This window comes from Scleropages formosus, chromosome 8 (assembly GCF_900964775.1).
Source record: "Scleropages formosus chromosome 8, fSclFor1.1, whole genome shotgun sequence".
NCBI classification, from domain to species: Eukaryota; Metazoa; Chordata; class Actinopteri; order Osteoglossiformes; family Osteoglossidae; genus Scleropages; species Scleropages formosus.
In genome coordinates, this window is record NC_041813.1 from 18,467,516 (window position 1) to 18,477,847 (window position 10,332).

Sequence of the window (10,332 nt, forward strand, 5' to 3'; positions counted from 1 at the left end):
TGGCTGCGACTGTACAATTTCTTAACATGTCGGAGCTCAGAGGCGCATTCCCGGGTTCCTTTTCAGTTCAGCTCTGTTGCCCCCCTATGAAAATCCTCCGCTTAATGACCCCCCATTACCTCCACCCATCTGTTGGAACCACCCAGTAATAACGTGTGCCTCCACGTATGGCTTTCTTTCTTCTCCCTGCTCCGCTCCCTCTCCTTGCCTTGCTCAGCCCCCCCACATCTTAATGAATTCACTTGGAGCACATATGAAATGAGGGACAGGGAAAATGGAACAGCTGTAACGTGCACCCCTCCCCCGAATCCATCCTCCTTGCTTTTATTATTGTCCCTCCTGCGTCTTACTCACACGGCGCAATACGGACAACGTTCAGCCGAGACTGTGATACGTTGAGCGCTGGTGGGGAGGTTGGGGAGGTTGGGGATGTGGCAGTGGGCTGCAGAGGGGATGATTGTGCCCAGGGGTTATGGGGGACACAGCGAGTTGCAAAACAGGGAAGCGTTCAGGGGGTGTGTGCTTATGTTTGTCTGTTTGCTCACACACACACGTATTTAATGGAGAATGGAGATGGTGGGGGGAGGGCGGGTGCGGGACAGGATCTTAGCGTTAGCTATGCTATGGCTAATGATGATCTTTGGGTATTCGTTATCCAGCCCAACGATAATTGGCACAGGGCTCCCGCTTCATGGTGACCAGCATCTGCAAACGGGCTCCTTTAACAGATGCCCTCATTATTCTCAACAAAGGCTGAGATGAGAGTAGAGATGGGGACCGAGACCGGGGGCTCTCCCTAATTGAATCAGCGATGTCTGCTCACCCTTTTGCAGGGCTGACGTAGGCGTGGTGAACAAGGCACCGTGCAATAACACACATGTAGTGTGTCACTCGTTTTATTCAAGACACGTAATGGATTCATGGATTCAGGGTAACAAGACAGGTGCGCTTGGGGTAAACATGTAAGCGAAGAGCTCTGGTCAAACAACATGGAGAGTTCTGGCATCAACACGTTGACTATGACAGCCATAGGTGAACTTACTGCTGGTGCTGATCCAAAGCAATTATACGATAAATCATAATTTTTTGCGATTTTTGAGGGAAAAGCACAGCACAGCACAGCTACTGGGGCCTTGAATCATGCCTAAAAAAGGGCTTTTGATATGTGTCAATGAACTGATGCGATCCTAAAAATGGAACTAGTATTTCTTCACTGAGTTTCTGGGGGTGTTTTCGAGAAGCTCGGTAGGCGGTCATTGTTTTCAAAGGAATTATTTGAAGTAGACGATAAAGATTCCCCTCGTCTAACGCTTGGCGCCGAGTTCTTACTCCAGTGTGCATTATCCCTGGCCAGGAGTGCTCTGGAAGGTCTATTTCCTAATGCAGGCATTATAAAAACAGGGAAAAAAGACTGAGCCTCTAAGTGATCAGATTATCACCTCATTTGTACTTTCAAATAACGTGCAGACAGCATTACATCACACACATTCCTGTCGGTCCAGAGATAGCCTTACACTTTGTTTCATTTATAAGTAAGCTCAAAATCATAGCCAGATTTTATTATATGTGAGGTAGTTTAAAAGTGTAAAGGATATGTTATTTTTGTATTTTATCCAGTATGTTACTAACTTGTTCTTCTGTCATTTAAAAGCAACTGCTAATTCTCTCTTAGATGAAGAAAAAATGATAATAAAACAACAATGTTTCCTTAGGAAGCACATATGAGCATGCATGGCTGTTGTCGTACGATTTGACCGGTTGGTGCATACACACCACAGAGGGGTTGAGGCATAAGTATTGACTCATGTACAGAACTTGGCAGGAAAAAACCTTAAAAACTGCCAAATTAGTACACTTTTTACTGAATTGGCAGAAACTGATTAGGTATTAGGGGGCACAGCAGGCTTGGCTGGGACTCGCTCTCTGGTGGGTCCGTGGCTCAAATCCTGCCTGGGGTGCCTTGCGACGACTGGCGTCCCGTCCGGGGTTGCGTCCCCAACCCCTTCGGCCTCGCGCCCTGTGTTGCCGGGTTAGGCTCCGGATCGCCACGACCCCACTTTGGATAAGCGGTTTCAGACAGTGCGTGTCTATGATTAGGTGTTAACCACAAAGTGACAAGTTTTTTTTTTTTTTCGAACTTTGAAAGTCCCAGACATCCTTGGCTTGGTGATTTTTTTTTTTTTTCCAGAAAGTTTGATGTGGTTTTTGCAAAAAAAATAAAAAAATAGTATTCACCTATGTCTCCATGACTAAAAACTAATAAAAAGAAAAAATATGTGTAAAGGACCCCAGCTGATGTTTAAAACTTGTATTCCTTTGTTAGATTTGTTTTCCTTTCGTATTTGTACTTTTATTTTGTCATATTATTGTAATGGCGTACGGTTATTAAAGGGGGCTTTTATTTTGATACGGTCTCATTTTCCCAAGAAAACGCGTTTTAGGAATGCCCAATTAGTTTAATGGTTTTGGCGCGCAGATATAACTTAGCCCGAGCGGTGGTTAGCTGCGTGCTCCCAGAACGAAGAAATTGATGTAATTTAAGGATTTAGCAACCCTTCGAAGAGGTACAAGGTTTGTACATATCCTTTTTTTTAAAAAAAAAAAAAAAAAAAAAAAACTGTACTCGTTTTCTATATAATGTGGAATGAGATTAGTTGTGTGTTTATAGTTCAACTCACGACAACTGAACTGTCGTTTCTGAAGAGGTTTAGGCCGCAAGCCTAATTCAGTTCAGTGAAAAAAGAGAGAAATTGTAGTTGGTTTCTTCTTCTCTTCAGCAGAAAATGAAAAACAGTTAATTTTATTATAAGACAAGTCCCTGCTCAAATGCCTTGGCTTGGAAGTATGGTTAAATGAAGCCTGGCGCTGGTTGTTCGAAGGCCTTAATTCATAAATCTGCAATACACTCAGTTACACAGCACAGGACAGGTGTGTCATGTGACATGTGTCTTAATAGCAAACAAGTATTTAAGTTGGTGGAAAACAAACCACCACACTGCTGGTTTGACGGTCTCTTATTGTGTTATTATTTTGTGTTTGGTGTCGGTCCAAACAGTGACTGCAAACCCATGATGCCTCTTGCGCCAAGGTGACAGCCACGTGTCTGTAATCTGGGTTGCTTGTCCCAGTCTTGTCTGAAAGTGCTTAACTCTAAGTTAGAGCTGCTGCTTTTGCATCCAAAAGTCACAGCTTCAAATCCCACTAGCTGTGCACACTGCAGTGTAGTACCTGGCTTGGAAGGTGCTTACCCTAAATTACTCCAATAAAATTCCCCAGCTGTATCAATCGATAAACAATCGTAGGTAACCTAACTTGTGTGTTGCTTTAGAGGAAAATGTGTCAGGTAAATGTGGTGTATATCTCTTTTTCAGCCTAATCCGAGTTTCAGCGTGAGCAGTCGTGATTTAGCGGAACACCTGCAATGTTTCAATCTCCTTTTTTCAAGCAGTGGTGTGACGTGATAAGGTAAGGAGCCGGCCTGTTAGCTGCAAGGCCTGGGGTGGCACAGCGAGTAGCACTGCTGTGTCACGGCCCCTGAGTGGTGTGAGAGGACATGGGTTTGATTCCCCACTTAGTCTGTGTGGAGTTCATCCGTGTGCTCTGGTTTCCTCCCACAATCCAAAGACATGCTGTTCAGGTTCCCCCGTAGTGTGCGAGTGTCACGGAGTGAGTGTGTTTCACTGATGTATGGATGAGTGACCTGTTGTAAGTAGTGTATCTAGCAGTGTAAGTCACCTTGGTGAATAAGGTGTATGGGCTGAGAACACTACATAGACTTCATCTGAAGTTGCTTTAGAGAAAAGTGTCTGCTAAGTAAATGTAAGGTTCCTGGTTTAATCATGTTTACCAGTGGAAACTCTCCCCTCGCTTTGCTGCCACCTCGTGGATCCAAAGTAAGTTACTGCAGCTTAATGTAAAGTTTTTCCAGATGATTGAAGAACCTGTCTGCTCCCCAAGGCGGTATAAAGCACACGAAACGTGATGCCAAATCAGTACATTTTCAACTGCTCTTTCACAAAGTTAAAATAACCCTGTGAGTTTTTTGCAAGCTTTTCAGTTAAGTGCGGTATTCCATTTGGGCCAGATGGACAGTTATTGGTTTACCTTTTAATTTCCCAGAAACCTTTGGGTCATTTCTAATATCTTTGCTATGTTACAATATCTGAATTTTACATTCACACCAATGATTAGATTAGTAGAAGCTAATTCAAAGGAAAAATGCTGAGAAACTACTGATGAAGGAACATGAAAAACAAACTCCCACGAGGGAAAAGATGGGGTCTATGCCAGTGGTACAAACACCAAAGAGTGCTCGTCTATCTTAGCATGCGTCTTACGGTAATCTTCACATTGGAAAAAATAGCTAAATAAGTATCACACTGAAGTAGCAGCATCACAGCCAGAGTGTACCCAGACTGGCACCATTTCTTCAGACCACCACAACTCAGCACTTAACTGTTTGAGGTTTTTTATAATTAAAAAAAAAAAACCTCTTCAAGTGGTGAGATTTCTGTATTCAGCCTTTATTGATGACTTTGGAGCTGCGAAGAACTTGAATTACAAACACCTGGAGCTGTGTTTGTAAATGGAGGCAGAAGTGTAATAGTGTAGTTCTGTGACCCAAGAAATTTGTTGAAAGCATAATGTGATTACTAGTAATACAAATAAAACAACTCATGATGTGCATTTACATTTATTAATTAAGCAGACTTTTTTTTCTCCAAAGCGACGTACATCCCATAGAAAAGTTTGTGCATTAAATGAGCAGAAAGAGACTTGGTTGCAGATGCATGATTAAGTACAGTTTGTTTGGTTCACCATATGCACCACTGTTCATCACACGAGTAGCTGCATAAAACTAAATGTAAAATGTAATTGTGATTTATTGCTTGAAAAGTGATCTATTAGTTTCAGTCTCCTTTATTGTTATGCCACTGCTGGTATGCATTATTAAACCATTTGCTTGACTTTATGTGGAAATGATTTCCTTTTGTCATTTTCAACACATTTTCAAGTGTCCAAGAGGATGTGTTTCAGAGTGAGGCACAGCACCGTAGGACGCAGGCTGTCCTCTACAGTCAATCACTGTAGTGTGACGTGATCGTGTAGTGGTTAAAGCTGCTCTCTTTGGATCCAAAGGTTGTTGGTTCAGATTTCACCTGCTGCTGTAGTACTGTTGAGCAAGGTACTTTCCCTAAATAGTTCTAGTAAAAGTTTCAGTAAGTAAATGGGAAAATAATTGTAGGAAAAAGAACATCTTCACTCGCTTTGAGGAGGGGGGAAAAAAAAATCAGATAAATGTAAACTCCACTACTTTTTATTGGTTTCTTGTTTGTCTTTTTAAATGACACTTCCTATAAATCTTTGCACAGAGAATGTTAAGGTAAGAAAAGTAGTAGAATATTAATGTATGAATGTTTCACTCCCTGTGGACATTTATATACAATTTAATCAATCTATGAGAAAGGTACTTTGTCATACAAGCTTTAATGTTACCACAAATTATAAAGCTAATTTGCATACTCCAGTGCAATATTGTAACTTGTAACACTTTTGACATTTCTACTTCACCATGGTTGTAGAATGTAGCAACATTATGTGAAAGAAACCACTGACCAATCTCAGATAAATGTGTGTATTGTGGCACAGGTAAGGTGTGTGAATTGGATCAGAACGTTTTGGAGCTTAAATCTCTTCTATCTAAAACTGCCTTTTAGCCAAGATTAAGCTGTAGTACTAATATGTGCCAGAGGAGGTCCCTAGAAGAGCACTTTCTATAGCCCTCTTTCAAGGCTTGTGAACACAAGTTTCAAGTTTATTGTTGTAGGTACAAGTGATGTGTACAAGAAGTATGAAATTCTTCTTGAATGCTTCTCCACACACTATAAACAAAAACAATAGAAATATAAGAGAAAAGTGCCCATGCAGGGTAACTATGATCTTTCATGATGCACATTGTCTTTCTGAGGCAGCCTGTGGTGTAGGTGTCCTGGACTGCTGGTAGCTGTGTGCCGATTTCCTGAGCTGTTTTGACTACCCTCTGTAGGGCTTTCCTGTCCTGTATGGAGCAGCTTCCACCCCAGGATGTAATATACCCTGTGAGGACGGACTCCACAGCACACCTCTAGAAAGTGGTGTTCCCTGTGGAGTGCCAGTGTTGAGGCTCAGTGGGGAGGAGGTATTTCTGCCAATCCACACATGCTGTGGTCTGTTGGTGAGGAAATTCAGGATCCAGTTGCACAATGTGGTACTCGGTGCCAGACCTAGTAGTTTGTGGATCAGCTTGGTCACCATGACAGTGTTAAATGCCGAGCTATAGTCCACAAATAATAGCCTTGCATAGCAGTTTTTATTGTCCAGATGAGCCAGAGTGGCGTGTGTGTGTGTGTGTGTGTGTGTGTGTGTGTGTGATGTTGTGGCGGTAGGCAAACTGTAGTGGGTCCAAAGTGTCTGGGATGGTGTCCTTAATGTGTCCCAGCACCAACCTCTCAAAGCATTTCATTGCAATGGGGGTCAGTGCCACTGGACAATAGTCATTAGGGCAGCTCACTTTGTTTTTCTTAGGAATGGGCATAATGGTGGTGTTTTTGAAGCAGGTGGGTACAGCTGAGCTTTTTAAGGAGGTGTTAAATATGATACATGAAGACAGCAGCCAGTTGTTCATTGCATGTCTTAAAAAATTTGCCTTACACAGTACCGATTGAAGTCCGTGACCACTGTGGCATACTCCTCCAGATTGGAGGATGAGTTTCTGAACATGTCCCAGTCCACGGAGTCAAAGCAGTGCTGGAGCCTTTCCTTCGCTTCTGGTGTCCGGCGCTGCACTGTGCGTATCACAGGTTCCTCTCGCTTGAGTTTCTGCTTGTAGAGCAGGAGCAGCAAAATCGAGGTGTGATCTGACTGCCCGAGGTGCAGACGCAGTAGGGAACAGTATGCGCCTTAGTGTGAAGTGTAGCAGTGGTCGAGGGTGTTTGAGCCTCTGGTGGGGCAGGAGATGTGCTGATGGTACTTTAGGTACACATTCCTGAAGTCGGCTTGGTTAAAGTCCCCAGAGATAATGAACAGGCCACCTGGGTGCTTGTTCTCGTACTTAGTGACGATGTGGTACAGTTCGTTCAGAGCACTGTGCGTATTCCCTTGGGGTGGGATGTAAACTGCGGCCATGAGCACAGCTGAGAACTCCCTGGGCAGGTAGAACGGTCAGCATTTGATCCAAAGGTATTCAAGGTACGGAGTGCAGTTCTGTGAAATCACTTCTACATTCGTACACCATGTGTCGTTAATAAGAAAGCATACACCATATCTCCTCTTCCCCCCCCCCCGATGAATCGGTTCGATCTGCGTGGTAGATTGAGAGTCCCTTGGGCTTGACCGCGTGGTCCGGCATGCTTGCGGTAAGCCACGTCTCCGTAAAGCAGAAAACACGGTAGTTCCATAGGTCTCTTCGGAATTTGTCGTCCTCTGAGAACATCGTTTGTTGTCCAGAGACTGAATGCTGGACAGGAAAATGCTAGGCATAGGACATCATAGCCCACGGCGTTTCATTCTCAACTGTACGCCAGCCCTGCGGCCCCGTCTCCGGGCTTGCGCCTTCTGAGTGGTCCCAGGTGGGTCGCAGCCGTGTTTGTGGCAGAGCGAAGGTAGCGACTTCAGCTCTCTAACACCAAGAATTGCGTCTAATCGCACTGTTTCATCTATTTTGCAGAAGTGTTTGGTGATCATAAGTAATAAGAGTAAACTGGCTGGAAGGATAGCAACACAAACAAAACAATACACACTAAACTATCAAGTCTGCGAGGATCAGCAATCAGCACGTCGCCATGCACCATCTTGATTCTCAGCACCTGGGGATGGCAACGAACACATCCAGAAAGCGGTGGCGAAGACAAAAGACAGGCTCATCGACACTCAACTGACAAGATGGCTCTGGTGGCAGTGAGGATGGCAGGGATGAAGGTAGCCACTGGGAAGCAGGGGAAGAGTTTCCCACAGGAGATACATACTTGGGTGCCTATCAAGTTTTCTAAAAGTCTCCTAAAAAAGATTGAAAAAGAAGTGCAAAAGGCAGAGGAAAACAAACTGAGAACAGTCTGTGTTTGATTGCTCTGTGATGGGGTGACTCCATGCTTCCAGGATAGACTCTGGATCACCACAACCCTGCTTTGGGCAAGAGGTCATTAATGAAAATATAAAAATGGAATTAAGACATGCTAGAAATAATCATTTTTATTACAAATATGAAATATGTTAGTGTTATGATTGTCATGCATAAAAAGTGCGTTTAATTTTGGTGTTCATCAATTTTAGGTGACATTTTTCAACCAGGATCCGATTTCTTTGTTTTTCTCCACATAACAAATATTGGTAACTGGAACCAATCCTCACCCTTATGTGAGGCACAGGTGTGTGTTCTGTCCAGTGGGCTGGGTGAGAACACTCACCTCATGGAGATTGTAGTGCGGTTTCCTTGCTGCTTCACATCTTTTTTTTTTTTTTTAAAACTACATTTTCCATGTTACGTAATTTATTGCCTTGTACTGAAGGCAATAAGACATGCAGAAATTCACACAACATTCAATGCAGAATTTGTTTTAGTGAAATATTTCACTAATGAAGAAGCAAAGGCTTAAGCTGTTCACAAGTGGTAAAATACAGATATATACACACTTGCATTGGAGGATTGCTGCTGCTGTTCATTGTGATTTTAAATGTTTATTTGCCTCAAGGTGCGAAGACAAGGGAGTCTACCTGCGGGAGTTCACCAAGGGAGGGCTCCGCCACTACGTTAGTTTGGCCGTCAACATCGTGTTCTGTGAGGGATTGTGCGTCGAACACATCAGACATCAGAGTTGTCTGACAACTGAACTGTGGGACATCACCGTTATCAGAGACTCAGACGCCCCCGCTGCTACAGTAACCTGGTTTATCCTCATCCATCAAGCCCTCCATCCTGTTTCAACCTTTCCATGGGACTCTGGAACTGTCAGTCTGCTGTGGGAAAGGCTGACTTCATACCAGCTTATGCCTCCCACCTCTCGCTGGACATCCTGGCCCTAATTAATACCTGGATCACCCCAGACAACACAGCCACACCTGCAGCCCTCTTCACTAACTACTCGTTCTCCCATACCTCTCGTCCCTGTGGCAGAGGTGGAGGGAGTGGCTTGCTCATCCTTCCTGAGTGGGATTATTCTGTTCTCTCTCTCTCTCCTCCTGCATGACCTGTCCTCCTTTGAATTGCAACTTGTCTCTATCACTGCCCCCATCGTTGTTGTTGTTTATTGCCCTCCTGGGTGCCCTTGACGACTTGTTGAGCTCTCTCCCAGGGGACTTCAACTTGATGTTGAGGACATTCGTGCAAGCGGCCTTTTGCCGCTCCTGCTGCTCTTCGACCTCTCCCCTGCTATTAACAAAGCAGGCAATAGCTTTGACCTTGTCTTTTCCCATACTGTGGCTGTCCTGTCTTCTGTTACACTGGTGCCTGTCTGATCATTTCTTCATCTCCTTCCAACCCTTTCTCACTATGAATCCCTCTCCTTTTCTGCACCCATTGTCACCTTCCGCCATAACCTGAAATCTCTCGCCCTCCTGCCTTGCCTCTGCCACACTATCCACTCTCCCTTCTGCTGCACAATTCACAGATCTGTCCACAGGCAATGTAAGTAATATTTTCCTCTCTAGATTCTGTCACCTAACTTCCACACCAGCGCACCCCAGTTCCACCCCAGGGCTGACTGATATATTATGTGCCACCAAGACCAAATTCCAGGATGCAGAGCGACAATGGCAAACATCAAAGAGTTGCACGGACCTGAATGTTTACAAGGATCTCTGTTACACAAGCATGCAAGACACGTCTGATAGGTGAAGAATTTTTACACACATGCTGCGTGTCAGTGAAGGAGAAGCATAAACATGGAAGTGGTGCTTCCCCCCCCCTCTTCTCTTGCATTTGTGTCGTGTGTGGCGTCAAGACTTCAGGGTTACGGGACAGCTTCGATCTTCTGCTCTGCTGGCATCAAGGTGAGGGAGTTGATCACATATACTGTCAGCAGCCATATAACAGCATCAGAATATTTTATTTTTAACTTGTGCTTATCTGACACTTTTTGCCAAAGCAGATTAGTGCAGCTGACAATCAGCTTTACACTGATTTACCCATTTATACTGCTTGGTCATTTTAACACATTGCGTTAGGGTAAGTATCCTGGTCAAGGGTACTACAACAGGTGGTGGGGCTCAAACCTGCTGCATTCACATTGTAAGGTGGCATCCCTAATATTGTTTCCTGCTGAGCTATTTCAGGAGTGCATTGTGTTCTACTGAAGGAAC